The following is a 14,914-nucleotide window of genomic DNA, read 5'->3' on the forward strand; positions in this document are numbered from 1 at the left end:
ATTGGAGGAAAGAGCGGGGCTGCAGGTCCCCAGCCAAGAAAAAGGGAAGGCAGGGGAAGATAAGAACTATGGTTTCAAATATCCTTAATGGGAATTCTCCATAGTCATTTGTCACTGGTGCTGGGTGCTGTCAAAGCTTTGATTACTGCCTCCTCTTCCCTGCAAATCCTTTCGTTTGGTCCCCCTAGTGTTTGGGCTTTGTCTGGAACAATTTTTTTTTTTTTCCCATGTTTTCCAGGTAACTGTGGGTCTGTCTCCTTAAAGCCCTGGAGTGACTGCTCCGTCTGTAACAGATAGACCACCGTCTGATTTTCAACAATCCAAGTTTTCCTCTCATATTCACGCCCTGAAAAGCAATGGTGAGATTTTTCTTTTTTCCCTTTGTTTTCCCACCTGTTATCTTGCTGGCTCAGAACACGTAAAATGTATTCAAGCCAAGGAATCGGGGATTTTTATCAGTCTTTTCACTTTGTATTTTGGGTTATGCATCCTGAAACTCAATCAACATGTTAAAAAAGAGAAGACGATCAGAAGAGGAGTGACATTTGTTCATGGTTTCTGGTGTCTGAATCTGAAGGACCTGTCAGGTGGAGCCTGGGAATGACTTCAATTAAATGTGGGACTGAAATGCTCTATCCGTGGGGCCCATTAAAGCCAAGCCATCCGATGAAAGCCAGAAAAGGGAGACTCAAAAAGATGCGCACAGGCCAGCTGTGAACATAAGCCTCACCACTCATTTTTGCCTGTGCCTCCACCCTGCTAATAAGAGGTAGTTCATCCAGACACATTTTCCAGTTCTTGGTTTGAGAAAGTAGCTGTGCATACTAATGAAGACCCACCCAATTTTTGCCTGTTCCTAACGTAGCGCCTGAAAGGGAGAAACACAGACAGTTTTTTTTTTTTTTTCTTTCAAATATGAAGGGGATTCCTTGAAGAATTTCAAGTCATGTGCCAGTAGGCTTATCCTGGCCGGGCTGCAGACCCCCCGAGGGGGTTACATCGCCTTCACAGGAACAGAGCTTAGCAGATTGTACACTGGGTCTGAGAGCTCATGGTCAAAAGAAGTCCAGGATTTTCAGGGATGCTCCTGACCTAGTCTGGAGAGGGGCCATGAGATGAATGCATTGTCTGCACCTCCATTTCTGCCAGTGACCTAGTGGTCTTTTCCATTATGAGTCTCAGCTGTGACCTTTTTCTGTCTCCAAAAAGGCTAAAACCAATGCTTGGTATTGTCAGGAAGGCTACTGAAAACCCAACAGAGAAGCAGACATATTTTATTTTATTTCATTCATTCATTCATTCATTCATTTTTGGCTTAAAATTTCTTAAAAATTTAGAAAATTTTTGAAGGTTACTTTTCATTTACCATTATTTACAAAATTATGGGCTATATTCCTCCTGTTGTACAATACATCCTTGAGCTTATCTTACACCCCCATAGTTTGTACCTCCCATTCCCCCACACCTCTGGTAACCACTAGTTTATTCTCTATATCTGTAAGTCAAAGCAGACTTATTCTTTTTTTTTTTTTTTTTTTTTTTTTTTTTTTAAGGGCTGCACTCGCCACATATGGAGGTTCCCAGGCTAGGGCTTGAATCAGAGCTACAGCTGCTGGCCTACTCCACAGCCACAGCAACTCGGGTTCCGAGCTGTGTCTGTGACCTTTGCTACAGCTCACGGCAACGCTGGAACCATAATCCACTGAGTGAGGCCAGGGATTGAACCTGCATCCTCATGGTTCCTAGTCAGATTTGTTTTTGCTGCACCATACCTGGAACTCCAAAGCAGACTTATTCTTGTTCCAACCCTGAGAGAACCACGTGCTGACCTGGGTGCCAAGATGCTGGTGCCGTTCTGGGCGAGGGCTCCTTCAGGAATGGGGGTCGTGTAGGAGATGGCTTGTGAGAGCGAATCAGGAAAAGACCATAGCTTTTCAATCCAAGGAGGCGAAAACTGAGAAAAGACATGCTGGAAGTCCTTAAACAAGACAATCTAGCACCGATAAGAGAAGATTGTGGCTTTATTGCCTGGGAATTGTGCCGGCTATATCTCGCACTCCTTTCCAACTCAAAAAACTCCCTTCAAGCCAAGAAGAATTTGTCACTGCTTCACAAACATGGCCTGCCCGTTCTTGTGGCCAGGCTCACACCTCACTCATGTCATTTTCCCCCACGTGGATGTCCTTGTTCTCTGCTACGCAGTTTACACCCAAGTGCGTATGAAAGACACGGTGCATAGTTTGCAGGAATTAGGTGGCTGCGCATAACAAAAACCTCAGGAAAACAGTTTAACAGGATAATTTTCTCTCTTAGGTAGGGAGAGAGTCTGATGTCATTAAAGATAGACGCCTCTCTTTCTGCTACACGGCTTCTGCCCTGAAGGTTACTTAATGAGGCAAGATGGCAGCCCAAGTTTCATTCACCTTGTCCTCAGTCAAAAGCTGGGGAAACCGAAAGAGAAGAGGAATGAGAGGCCTCAGGACCCTTTTATGATATCTCATTGGCCAATTCATTGTCATGTGTCTACCCTTGGCAATAAAGGAGATGAGAAAACAGTCTTAGCTTGGGTCATTGCCACCAGGTATAAAATACTTGTTTTGATACAAAGGAAGACTAGATGTTGGGTGTCAGCTAGCTGTCCCTGCCTCATGTTCTGATAAATAAGTTTATGGTGCATTATTTGAGTATTTAGGCTACCAGAAAACTGAAAACCATAGGACATTTTAATGAGTTATAGAGAAGTAATGATCTGGTGGTTTGCAGACCAAATTTGACCTGAAGACATACTTTATTCAGCCAACACAATGTTTAACACTTTTTTAAGCCAAAACTTAAAATGGGAGAATGGACATAAATTCCAGTGCAAGTGAAGAAATGGAATAAAGAGCTCTTCAAAGAAATCTACTTATTCCTCAAAACCCCCCCAAAACTTTTATGTGGGCTCACAAATTGATGCATCAATTAACAGTCATGACCACTTTGTCCCCCCCTCACTCCCCATGTTCTAGTCCCACTTGTGCACCAGCACAAAGGCTTTTCATGACTACTTCTCCAAGAGTCCACTGGAAATCACCAACATTGCCAGGGTCACTCTCAAGATGATCAGTCCTCAAGGCGCTAGAAGTTTCTCTGAAGTGTTGCTCAACTTGGAGGGAATTGTGACTTCTGTCTCCCAACTTTATCATTGCTCCCTTGGAGCAGCACTGTCCATGGCCTCTCCGAGTTCTGCCTATGTTTCTTACTTGTACCCTGACCCACATCCCCAAGTATCTAATTAAAAGCATGCATCTGCTTTTGGTTCCCAGATACCCTATGTGCCAAGTTACCAATTCAATATAAGATGCCCAGAAGAGAATAGTTGCTATGCCTTCCTCCTCCTCCACTTCCTCTCCCTTTTTTTAGACTGTGCCTCCAAACCAACTCTTCTCTCCTTCACTTAAAAATAAACCTGGAGCTCCTGTCGTGGCACAGTGGTTAACGAATCCGACTAGGAACCATAACATTGCGGGTTCGATCCCTGGCCTCAGTCAGTGGGTTAAGGATCCGGCGTTGCCGTGAGCTGTGGTGTAGGTTGCAGACGTGGCTGGGATCCCATGTTGCTGTTGCTGTGGCTGTGGTTTAGGCTGGCAGCTACCACACTGATTAGACCCCTAGCCTGGGAACCTTCATATGCCGCAAGTGCGGCCCTAGAAAATACAGAAAAAAAAAAAAATGAACTTGGCCTTGCCCATCTATGGATGGAAACTGTTAACTACTCTGGTCTTGGGGAGGCAGCACATGGCCATTTCAGAACTTCCCCTCAGCAAGTTGAAATGTCCCATTACTCAATGAATGGTCACCAAATCTCTAGGAAGCCTGGGCAGAATCCATCTGAATACCGAAGAAACTGAATTCAGGATTGCAGTATTTTTTAGGGAGTCAGAAAGGCAAAGACAGAGACATGGAAAGGCAGAGAGGGCTCTTTAATTGCTTGTTCAGTGTGGTCTCCACTGACTCATACTCCCATAACTATGAGCAAGATGCATTCCTTAAAATCTCAGAAAAAAATCAGACATGGAGAATGTCTGCTACAACCATGGGACCAAGTGTGGGACAAAAATTTTGTTGTTCCACAAGGGCTCTTTTAAGCCCAGAGGGGCATTTAATTTGATAATGCAAAAGAGATAGGATAACTTTTGCTTTCTCTGCTTCTTCCAGGCATCTGATAAGCCAGGATTAATGTTTATGTTCAGCTATGTGAGACCACGGCAACTTCTCATGGTTACCATGGGATACCTTCTAAATATGTGCCTGATGTTATTTCCCTAAGTTGTTATGCAATGAAAAGTCATAGATGCTAAGTATGGAGTTTTCTCAATTGCATACCCAGAGAAATATGATATTTCCCCCTAGGCTTGTATTGTTGTGGGCTTGGCTATGTGTCGGTAGATTTTGGTACTGGAGAATTAAGGTTTATCTAGCTACAGGGCACCAACAACTGGAAACTGATTCATCTGGGGTTGATAATTTGAATGATGCCATTTTTTTTTTATTTTTTTGAACAAGGGAAATTTCCTTCCTAAAAGATAACATAAGAAATATTTTCCACCTGGAGATTTTTACTTATGCCAGATGTGCTCATCACACCTTGTACAGCTTTTACGACTGAACTTTTATAGAGTGATTATTTGTTCAGTGTATCTCTTCTCTACTAAACACCAGCTTCTTGAGGGCATGGACTTCATTGCTTGTTTTTAATCCCCAACATCTGATGCATTGAGGGTTTCCCATAAATGGTGGCTAGTGAGCTAGCAGGTGATGCAATGCAATGGTCTACATAGATTAGTGGTACTGCGGAAAAGAGGGCTTAGAAGAAAGACAATGCCCAGGAATAAAATTTGTTCTAAATAAAAGTCTTTGCCATGCCCACAATGTTTCCTTCAGGGTGAGAATAACAATACTTTGACTGGTACTTCGCTTCCCCACAAATATATACAAATCCAGAAAACAGACTGAGAACTGAGAGCAGTAAGACAAAATCTTCATGGTCTATGGAATGAGTCTGGCCATCCTGTCACCCTGAAGGTAATTATATTTGCAGTTTAGATGGGGTGATGCTTTGTGTTTCTCCTGTTCCTCTGTGCTTCTACCATTTTCTCTGCTTCCTTCAGACACAGCCTTGAATCATAGTTTCTTTCCAGTGAGAGTGATTACTGTGGGCTTGCTAGAGTTAAAGGAAAAGAAAATTTTAAACCAAGATATTTAGGCTTGCCTGTGTAAAACTGCACGTAGATACTTTCTGAAAGACTTAGTCATTTCTCACCTCCCTTGTACATGTTGGGTGTGTTTCCTTTGAACTCTCCTTTATTTAAAGATAGCATAAACATCCATGCACATAGATCCCTCTGTCTTTCCTCTCTTCCTCATTATCCTTTCATCTTCAAATTTCTTTCCTATCCAGTGGGAAGCTCAGATCCTCAAAGCCTATTGGTTTGCAGCAGTGGCCACAGAGAAAGCTTGGGTGAAGTTCAAGTTTGCTTATTTATTGGAGGGGAGGAGTGAGGAGGTTCTGCCTCCACAGTAGTTGCTAGGTGGGGGACTCCTATCTATTTCTTCATATTCGTCATTTTTCTCTCTGAAACTTCTTGGGTCCTACATGGGTCTTGTCTTCCGAGCTGTGGTTGCCATGACTTCAAAGGTTTTTGCAAATTCAGCTCTTAGAAAGTTGTGCTTTCCTTCATGCTTGCCCATGATTATGGCCAGCAGCCATAACCAATGTTCTTTGCTTACCTGATTGCAGCCAAAAAGCCTCAGCATGATGTAGGTAAGGAACAACGTAATAGGCTCAACACAATCAGACAGCATTGGGCTCAAACACTGTCCTTAATGCTGTGTCTTTGAACGGATAACTTGCTCTCTTAGCCCTTTAAATTTTCTTTCTTTCTTCCTTTTTTTTTGGGGGGGGGTGGCGCGCCCAAGGCATATGGAAGTTCCCAGGCCAGGGGTCAAATCAGAACTGTAGCTGCCGGCCTACACCACAGCCACAGCCATGCCAGATCCAAGCCGTGTCTGTAACCTACACCGTAGTCCATGGCAATGCCAGATCCTTGACCACCTGAGCAAGGCCAGGGATCAAACCTGTGTCCTCATGGATGCTAGTCAGATTTGTTTCCACTGAGCCATGATGGGAACTCCTAGTGTCTTTATCTTTAACATGGGAATAGTAATGTCCACTTTGCTGAATTGTCATGGAGTTAAGTAAGATGATGTATGTAAAGTGCCCAGGAAAGAGTTGGTGCTTTATAGACAGTGCAGAGTAAATCCACTTTTGATTATCTCCCTTCCTCTCCCCTGGTAACAGAAGCTGAAAGATGGAGAAGATGGGAAAAGTGGCTTTGCTGTAATAACCTGTTCACTCTTTCAGGCCCACTTCTCCTACATTCTCTGGATAGAGGAGCTATGAAAGTCTCAGACGGGATGCATGAGGGAAAAAGAAAGTGAAAACATGTTCGTAAGTGACAAGTCTTAAGATTTGCCACAATACTTCATCTAGAAGATTCCCTTTCCTCCAAATTTAAAAATTACAAATAACCACTGTATATGCCTATCACTTTATTTGAATGAAGTCCAAAAAAAGTTCAAGGTAAAAGAGCTGATTCTGACCTGGGAAGCCTGTTTCTATGGCCACATACACTTAAAGTGGGCAGGGGAAGAGGGCAGGAAGAGAGCACTCTGAATTCACAGGTTAGGTCAGTTTTAATCCCCAAGTTGATAACACTCCTTTGTCTGATCACGGCATTTGCCCCATCTCACCAGCAATGTATTTGAGTGCGTGGCATTGCATATGGAGTGTCAGGAGCTAGAAGACCAATTTCGACCTAAGCCTCTACCTTCCCAGACCTTTAATCTAGCAAAAGACACACAAGAAACATTAAGTGAGGTCGATAGACATGCCTCTTAATTAGCCTCTTTCCAAAATCATGTGAGGCTGGAGAGGCATGTTAGGCCCTCTGGTTCTGCATTACTTAGGAGAGCAAAGTGTGCAGAGGAAATACCTTTAGCCACAGAGTCAGTCCTGTCATATGCATTTGCTGGATCCAGCTGTATTTCCTAAATGCTGAACATATTGTTCTGGCTGTTGATATTCTTGGCATCCAGCACCACTGTGCATTCCCAAGCGCCGAGAGCACACAGCACAGCAGTAGCTTTCCCTAAAAGGCCTGTAAAGCCACCACTAGTTTATTCCCCCAAAGATCCAAGGTACTTGTTAAAGCACAAGATCTGTTTCAACTGACACGGCTCTGAGTTAAATGTGTCGCAACACATTCTTAGGGAGATGGAGTTCCTTTGACTAACACTCTCCGTGTTTGTCAAAACTACTGTAGGCCAAAGGTTAGCAGCAGCATCTGGCAGCACAAAACCCAATTTAAAAAGCTAAAATAAGAGCTGGGCCAGTGAGCCCAGTTCCTGCTACGGCTTCCTGTCTCCACTACTCAAGGTCTGAATCCATGCTGCTGCAGAATAGAAATGTACAGGTGACATTGGCTGCGTGCAAACAAAGCCTAAACTTCAGTGGTTCACTGCCAGAGAAGGATGCACAAGCCTGCTTTGTAACAGCTCTCAGGGGAGGTTATAACATTTCCCCAAACATTTATTTCTGTATTCATGCAGAAGAATTTTGAATTAATGTTTTGAACGCTTTAAAGGAGGGGAACATAAATCCCCACCACTTTGGTGTGGATTTCACTTAGTGATGTTCTTCCATAGCACGACATGGAAAGAAAGACAAATCCAAATGAAAGACACTCTACAAAACACCTGACCAGTACTCCTCAAAAGTATCAAGGTCACCAAGAATGTGGAAATCTGAAAAAATATTAAGGTCTGAGGAGCCCAAGGAGACATGACCACAAAATGTAATGTGATATCCTGGATAGGGTCTGAAACAGGAAAAGAATATTAGGAAAAAACTAAAGAAATGTGAATAAAGAATGGGGTTCAGTTAATAATATTGTATTAATAAAGGCATTGATAATAACAAGATATCGATATTTGTGGTGCTACACTATGTAAAGTTTTAAAAATAGGGGAAATTGGGTGTGGGCTATATGGGTATCTGGCATTGTTTTCACAATTTTTCTGTAAATCTAAAACTATTTAAAATAAAAACGTAATTAAGCAAAGAATATATGCTGTAATTTTCCTCAATTTGTGATTAAATAGGTAGGTACCAACATATGTATGCATGGAAGACAGATAAAAATTTATATAAATCGAAATACTAACATTGATTATTGCTGGTGATGAAATTAGAGAGTTGTGTCTTCTTCTTTTGCTCATCTATACATATAATTTTAAAATATAATGAGAAAAAAGAAAATTGTAAGCATTCATTTGGGCCAGAATACTTCCCTGATTTAAGTACAAAAATAAGAATTATATAGACTATTTTAAGTGCCTAAAAATATTTAAAACACATAGTATGAAACAATTCTGTCAGGAGGTATGTGTAAAAATTACTCTTTCTTTTGGCTGTGCCTGCAGCATGTGAAAGTTCCCAGGCCAGGGACTAAACCCATGTCAGAGCTGTGAGCTGAGCTACTCACTCTAGCTGCTACAGCGACAACGCTGGATCCTTAACCTGCTCCGCCCCAAAGGAATGTCTAAAATTATTTTTTCATTTGATACTTTCTACCTAGTCTGTTCTTTGATAATACCTAAGGATAATAGTGAAGAAGAATACTTATATCTGAAGTAAGAATTTTATAAGATGTAATCAAGAAAGAATCTCAAATTAACCTTTAAGAGGAATTCTAATTCCCCATTTTAATTCCTCACTCTAAGTTCTTAGTAATTTAAAATGTTTAAAACCTCTAGAGAGGCTGCCATCCGGTCCAAGATGTCCCTTGAGTTCTGTTCCAAGCACACCTGCTAATACTGTCTCATGCTGGAGAGGAGAAGACGGCTGCCATGACAATATCAGAGTCCTGGTGTTGTCGTTACTGCCTCCTCTAGTGAGAAGCCATTAGCTGCTTTAAATAGAAATGTATTCTTTCATTCCCGTGATGGCTTGACTTATGCTGCATTGAATTATTAGAGCTCTTTTTGCCTGAGTTTATTGGGAATAAGCTACCTACATTTTTTTTTTTCATGGATCATTTCATTGACTTATTTTTTCATTATATAAATACTTATTAAAGGCTTACCATTTTTCAGCTTATGTGTTAATAACTGAAGCATATGAAGGCATGAATAATAATAAATAAGTAATAAATAATAATTTTAAGGAGATTCTAGGAAAGAGGGGAGTTTGCAGTGAAATAGATGAATTTCTCCACTTACTAGACAGAATAAATGCTATAAAGAAAATTTCAGGTAAAGTGAAATGAGCACTCACAGCAAAGAGAGATTATATCTATGTGGAAGGATATAGGGAGGAAAGGGCAAAAAAGATGACGAGAATTGGTCCTGGTTAATATTTGGGAGAGTGAAAGAATTGGGAGGATGTTTCTTCTCCTTTCTTCATTTTCCCATGTAGAGGAAATTCAGCTGCAGTAACATTCCTGGCCTTTCTCCTCACTCATTACTTCTCCACAGAGGGTTAAATAGTGAGTTTGAGAGCAGAAATTGAGCATGCTCTTCCCCTTCTGGTTTCTCTTTAGCTGGAACCTCTCTGCAGGACCATTATGTGATGGTCTATTTTCTGCCATGCAGTGAGAGATCCTAAATGGTAAACTAATAACAGACTTGGACATGTTAAGATAGAAGTGAGGGGACAAGAACAGCAGAGGCACAGATAAAAAATCTGGAAAAACATTAACTATGTTAAGTTGACAGGAATTCAATGAGCATGAATAAAGGGGGGAGTATAAAATGAAGCAAAAAGGGAGAGTGATGCTATGAACTAGATGTTTGTGTTCCTGCAAAATGTATATATTGAAACCCTACTTTCTAATGTGATGGTATTTGGTGATGGGGCCTTTTGGGGGTAATAAGGTCATAAGGGTGCTGCCCTCATGATGGAATTAATGTCTCTTATAAAAATAGCTTGGAGAGAGCTTGCTTCTCCATCCCCTCTACACCTAGTGTGAGAATACAGCAAGAAGATAATGGCCTACAGGCCAGGAAGAAGGGTCTAGGCTGAACGAGACCATACTGGCACACTAATCTTAGACTTTTACCTCCAGAACTGTGAGAAATACATATTTGTTGTTTGTCACCCAGTCTATGGTATATTTGTTATAGCAGCATGAACTAAGACAGTTGGAAATTATTCCCATAGGATCTTAAAAGCCAGATATGGGGTGTAGAATACATTCATAGTTAACAGAAAATTTCTGGTTGCATATAATTGCAGAGTATCTTTTTTTTTTTTTTTTGGCTGCACCAGTGGCATGATGAAGTTCCTGGTCCAGGGATTGAACCTATCCCACAGCAGTGACCTGAGCTGCTGTGACCTGAGTGACAATGCCAGATCCTCAACCCACTGTGCCACAGGAGAATTCCCATAGTATCTTATATTGGACTAACACTCCCAAAGAAAACAATTATAAACTGTGACCAAAGAGTTAAAAACAACTGAAGACACTGAGAGTAACCAAATGTAGGCAGGAACTGGAGGAGATGTGATCCAAAAAAACCAAAACCAACCAATCAAACAAAGAAAACCAATGCTGAGTGAAATCCACCCATGACTTTCCCACTGGATGCAGTCCCCAAGCCCATTGAGCTGGAATTAAATCCCTACTCTTATTATAGGAGTTGGAAGATAAGAGAGTCTGGGATTGGCAGAGTGGCTAGAAACTGAGGAGTAAAATCTTAGAGAGAAGGGAGTCATAAAGAGGTAACCCCAAAATGTGCATATAAATATCTCTTAATCCTTGGTTGACTGCTAAACTATGCATGTGAGAGGTGAGACCCCAAGGAACTCAGCAGGACCACTCCTAGAAACTTAAAGAGCCAAGAAAATAGTTTAGCAGCTGTCTAATGCAAAAGAGACAAAGGCTGGAATTAGAGGGACTTAGTAAAAATTTCGAGCTTTCAGTAAACCCCAAAAGAGCCAGGGCTTAGGAGTAAAGACTATGTTCTAGGACTGATGGATTTACCCTAGGTCTGAGGAGCAAGCTAATACCTCTTCAAGATGATATGACAGCAATTTAATTCCTGGCTAGGACAAATCTCAACACTTTCTAGAAGAAGATGACTGAATTTATATTATCTCTATAGTATTCAGTATATAATAAAAAAAAGTTACTAGTCATGTAAATAAACAAGAAATGTAATCTAGAGTCCAGAGAAAAAAATAGTCAAAAGAAACAGACTCACAGATGATACAGATTTTGAAATTTAATGAGAAGAATTTGAAATTAACTATGAAAAATATACGAAGGGAGCTATATGAAAAAATGAATATAATGGGTGAAAAGATGGGAATTTTAGGAGAAATATGAAAACCATCAAAATGGACAAAATGGAAAGCCCAGAACTAAAAAAAATCTTAAGTAAAAAAATGCATTAGCTGTAATTGACAGTACAGTGGACACAACAAGAGAGGCACTGAAGTGGAAACAGATCAATAAAATCATTCAAACTGAAGAACAGGGAGGAAAAATTGCAATAGTAAGCTCTCAGTGACCTGGGCAACAGTACCAAGTGGTCTAAAATCATGTATTTGGTGTACAATAAATAAATAAAGTAGGGGAGTGGCCAGAAATAGAGTATAACAATATGAAGAAATATAGGACAGCATGTTTCCAAATTTGATCTAAAACAACATTTCATAGATCCAGGAATCTCACTATAGCAGAATATACAACAGAGAATAACAAAGTTAAGGAAAGAAATCTTTTTTTTTTGGTCTTTTTTTTTTTTTTTTTTTGTCTTTTTTTGCTATTTCTTGGGCCGCTCCCATGGCATATGGAGGTTCCAAGGCTAGGGGTCGAATCAGAGCTGTAGCCACAGGCCTACACCACAGCTACAGCAACGCAGGATCCGAGCCACGACTGCAACCTACACCACAGCTCACGTCAACGCCGGATCGCCGGATCGTTAACCCACTGAGCAAGGGCAGGGACCGAACCCCTCAACCCCATGGTTCCTAGTCGGATTTGTTAACCACTGTGCCATGACAGGAACTCCAAGGAAAGAAATCTTAAAAGAAGTAGGTGAGAGGATAAAGTAAGAGAGAGAGACATGACATACAGTGGAACAAAGATAATATGAGCTGACTTTTTATCAGAAAACAACAGAGACCAGAAGACAATGTAAAGTTATTACTAAAGTCTATTATCCATGAAATATCTTTCAAAAATTAAAGTTAAATAAAGGCATTTTCAGATGAACAAAAACTGAGACCTTTTGTCCCAAGTACATCAACACTACAAGAAATGCAAAAGGAATACATTCAGATTGAAGGAGGATAATACTAGGTCGAAATTTGAATCTGTAGAAAGGAATGAAGAGACTGGAAATAGTTAAACATATAGGTATATGAAAGAACATTTTTCTTTTTAAAATTAAATTTATTAAAAGTCAATAAATGTTTAAAGAAAAATGACAATGTATTTTGAGGTTTACAATATTTACAGAAGTGAAATATATATAAACAACAGGATGTAAAGATAAGGAGAGAGTGTGAATGAGCTCAGTCAATGATGAGCGTAACAAGTTTTGAACGAGGGAATGACAGACGATTGAAATAATTTAAATTGTGCCTTTAGAAGAATCATCCAACAGCAGGACACAGGGTAGATGAGAGGGAGGAGCCTAATGTATCGAGGGAGAACACTCAGACTTGGAAATTGATTGGAGTGGTGCAGGGAAGATAATAGTGATGTTAAATAGCACTTCCGTTTTTGGAAGTTGGTGATAAAGAAGTTGATAACATCATTAGAGAGCAGAGACCCTGTGTGAAGAATTGCTATGGGAAGAAAATAGTGAATTTACTTATAACTTTATCGACTCTGAGGTGTAGGTGAGACCATGCAGGAGGAGAAGGATGACGAGCAATTCAAAATACAGGTCTCTCCTCTCAAAAAACTTTCAAAATGCCAGTCCTGGCAAATGTATCTCTATGTGACTTTTTTTCACCATATGCTACATGATTTATTATAAACATTTTAATATACCCAAGCTCTGAGCAAGATAAACAAATGTGAAACCATGACAGAATAAGGAATTTGATAGAGTTTTTGGTCCAGCCTCCCATCTCTGAGCAAAGGTCCAAGGCCAAAAGCCAGCAGACCCTGAGCTTCAGGCCAAAGGTACACATGCTTTGCTCCATAGACCTGCATGCAGGTTTCTGACTACTCTTTAGCTCCTGCCCATATTTCCACTTGCCCTTCCTTCTCTACATGCCTACATTTTTTGATGTTCTACATCTATCATCATGAACCCAGAAAAATGATAAGATTGACAGCAAAAACCAAGAAGCCAACCTTTCCTCCTTTTGTTACCCATCCCCTTCCCTCCCCTAGCAGTTATCACACCGAGGAACCATTTGTGCACTTGGCTGTGACAGATATCACTGGAGTGATCAGCCTTATGCCTACCTCATACTCAAGTTCTCATTCGGGAATCTTTCTAAGTGTTCTGGAATCAGTCCTACCCTCAACCAAACTGTGAAGTAGGTAGGTATTTTTTGTCACTCCCTCATTCTGCAATACTGTCCCACATTTGGGATCTATTACCCACGGTGACCAGTGCCATCTCACTGCCCTTGGACTGCCCAATGTCGATCTCTGATGCCCTTCACACCCTCCCCTCTCCATTCTTTTCTCTCACTTTTATACCCTCTAACTTTTGAAAACTCCAAGTTCCTTAGTATTACTAACTTCCATAAGGAGTTAAAAGAAAAAAACAGATTGATTAACCTGATGCAAATAGTAGTATAAATGCTGGAATCTGTGCCTCATCTAGAGCACTTAAAAAAAAAAAAAAAAAAAAAAAGCCCTTACATACTTAAGTGACTCTCTGTGTACCACATGACAGAGGGGTGAGGAAAAGTTCACACTTTATTTAATTCTATAATTTTATGATATTTAAAAAATTAGTGCTAACCCATGCTATTCATTTGAGTATATTCTGTTTCATAAAATCATGTTTAACATTCCAGGATAAAACCCAAATATAAAACAATGAAATAGTAATATCCTTAAGTTACATGTGGAAAAACTGCTAGACAGGGCTGCTTTCCTTCCTCCTTCTCTTGTGTCCTCATTGTCTCCTCTTGGGAGCAGCATTACTGATAGGCAGGTGGAAGTCCATTTTCTCTCCATCTGCTTCACAAACTTATTTTAATGACTTGGCTGCCTTACTCCCTTTTCTCTTTATTCAGGGCTATTTTCACCCTATTTCACCCTCTTGACCACTCAAGAATCAAATAATTTAGGTCCAAAGAGCCTATACTTTCTTCCCTCTTCTGGTCCAGGTTAAGACTGAAATCTATGTAATTCTGCAAGAGTTAAACAAAAGAGAGGAGTAACTAGGTCATTTCCTTACCCTGAGAGTAACTCTTCATTATGTAGATTGTTTCTCACCATTGGAATGTCTCTGCCCTCCTCCCAGTTCACCAAAGTCCCTTCCATCCCACAAAGCACGTCTCCATCCTCTTTCACTCTCCCAGGAAGCCAACACCAATGTCTTTCCTCTTCCTTATGCTTCATAGAACTTCTTGCCAAGTCACACACTTTTACTACATTTCAGCCTTCTCAACTTGCTCCACGTGTAAATACTACTTCCTCATTGAGACCATGAGTTCTCAGAGATGAGAGCATTGCCCTATAAATCTTAATACACCTTGTGGTTCAACGTGTGTAGTAAAAACTCAGTGACCAAAAGGGTTGAATTCTTTACATTAACAAAGAGACCCAGTGCTTCTAAAATAACTTAGAGGCTTGTCTCTTTGTCTTCAATTTTCCAGTTAATTTTCTAAAGT

The 14,914-nt window shown here is 40.6% G+C and overlaps 1 long non-coding RNA gene across 1 annotated transcript in view; it reads left to right on the forward strand.

Moving 5' to 3' along the window:
- Nucleotides 1-238: 238 nt before the first annotated feature.
- Nucleotides 239-14,914, forward strand: part of LOC146396131 (uncharacterized) — a 33,371-nt gene continuing 18,695 nt past the window's right edge. The window contains exon 1 of the long non-coding RNA XR_014829288.1: nucleotides 239-359. This is a non-coding gene — a long non-coding RNA (uncharacterized LOC146396131). The remainder of the gene's footprint in view (nucleotides 360-14,914) is intronic.

Source organism: Sus scrofa, chromosome 15, assembly GCF_054392235.1.
Source record: "Sus scrofa isolate SSC_HxYL_T2T_F1_AM1 chromosome 15, Sscrofa_HxYL_maternal_Yorkshire_Landrace_v2.0, whole genome shotgun sequence".
Classification (NCBI taxonomy): domain Eukaryota; kingdom Metazoa; phylum Chordata; class Mammalia; order Artiodactyla; family Suidae; genus Sus; species Sus scrofa.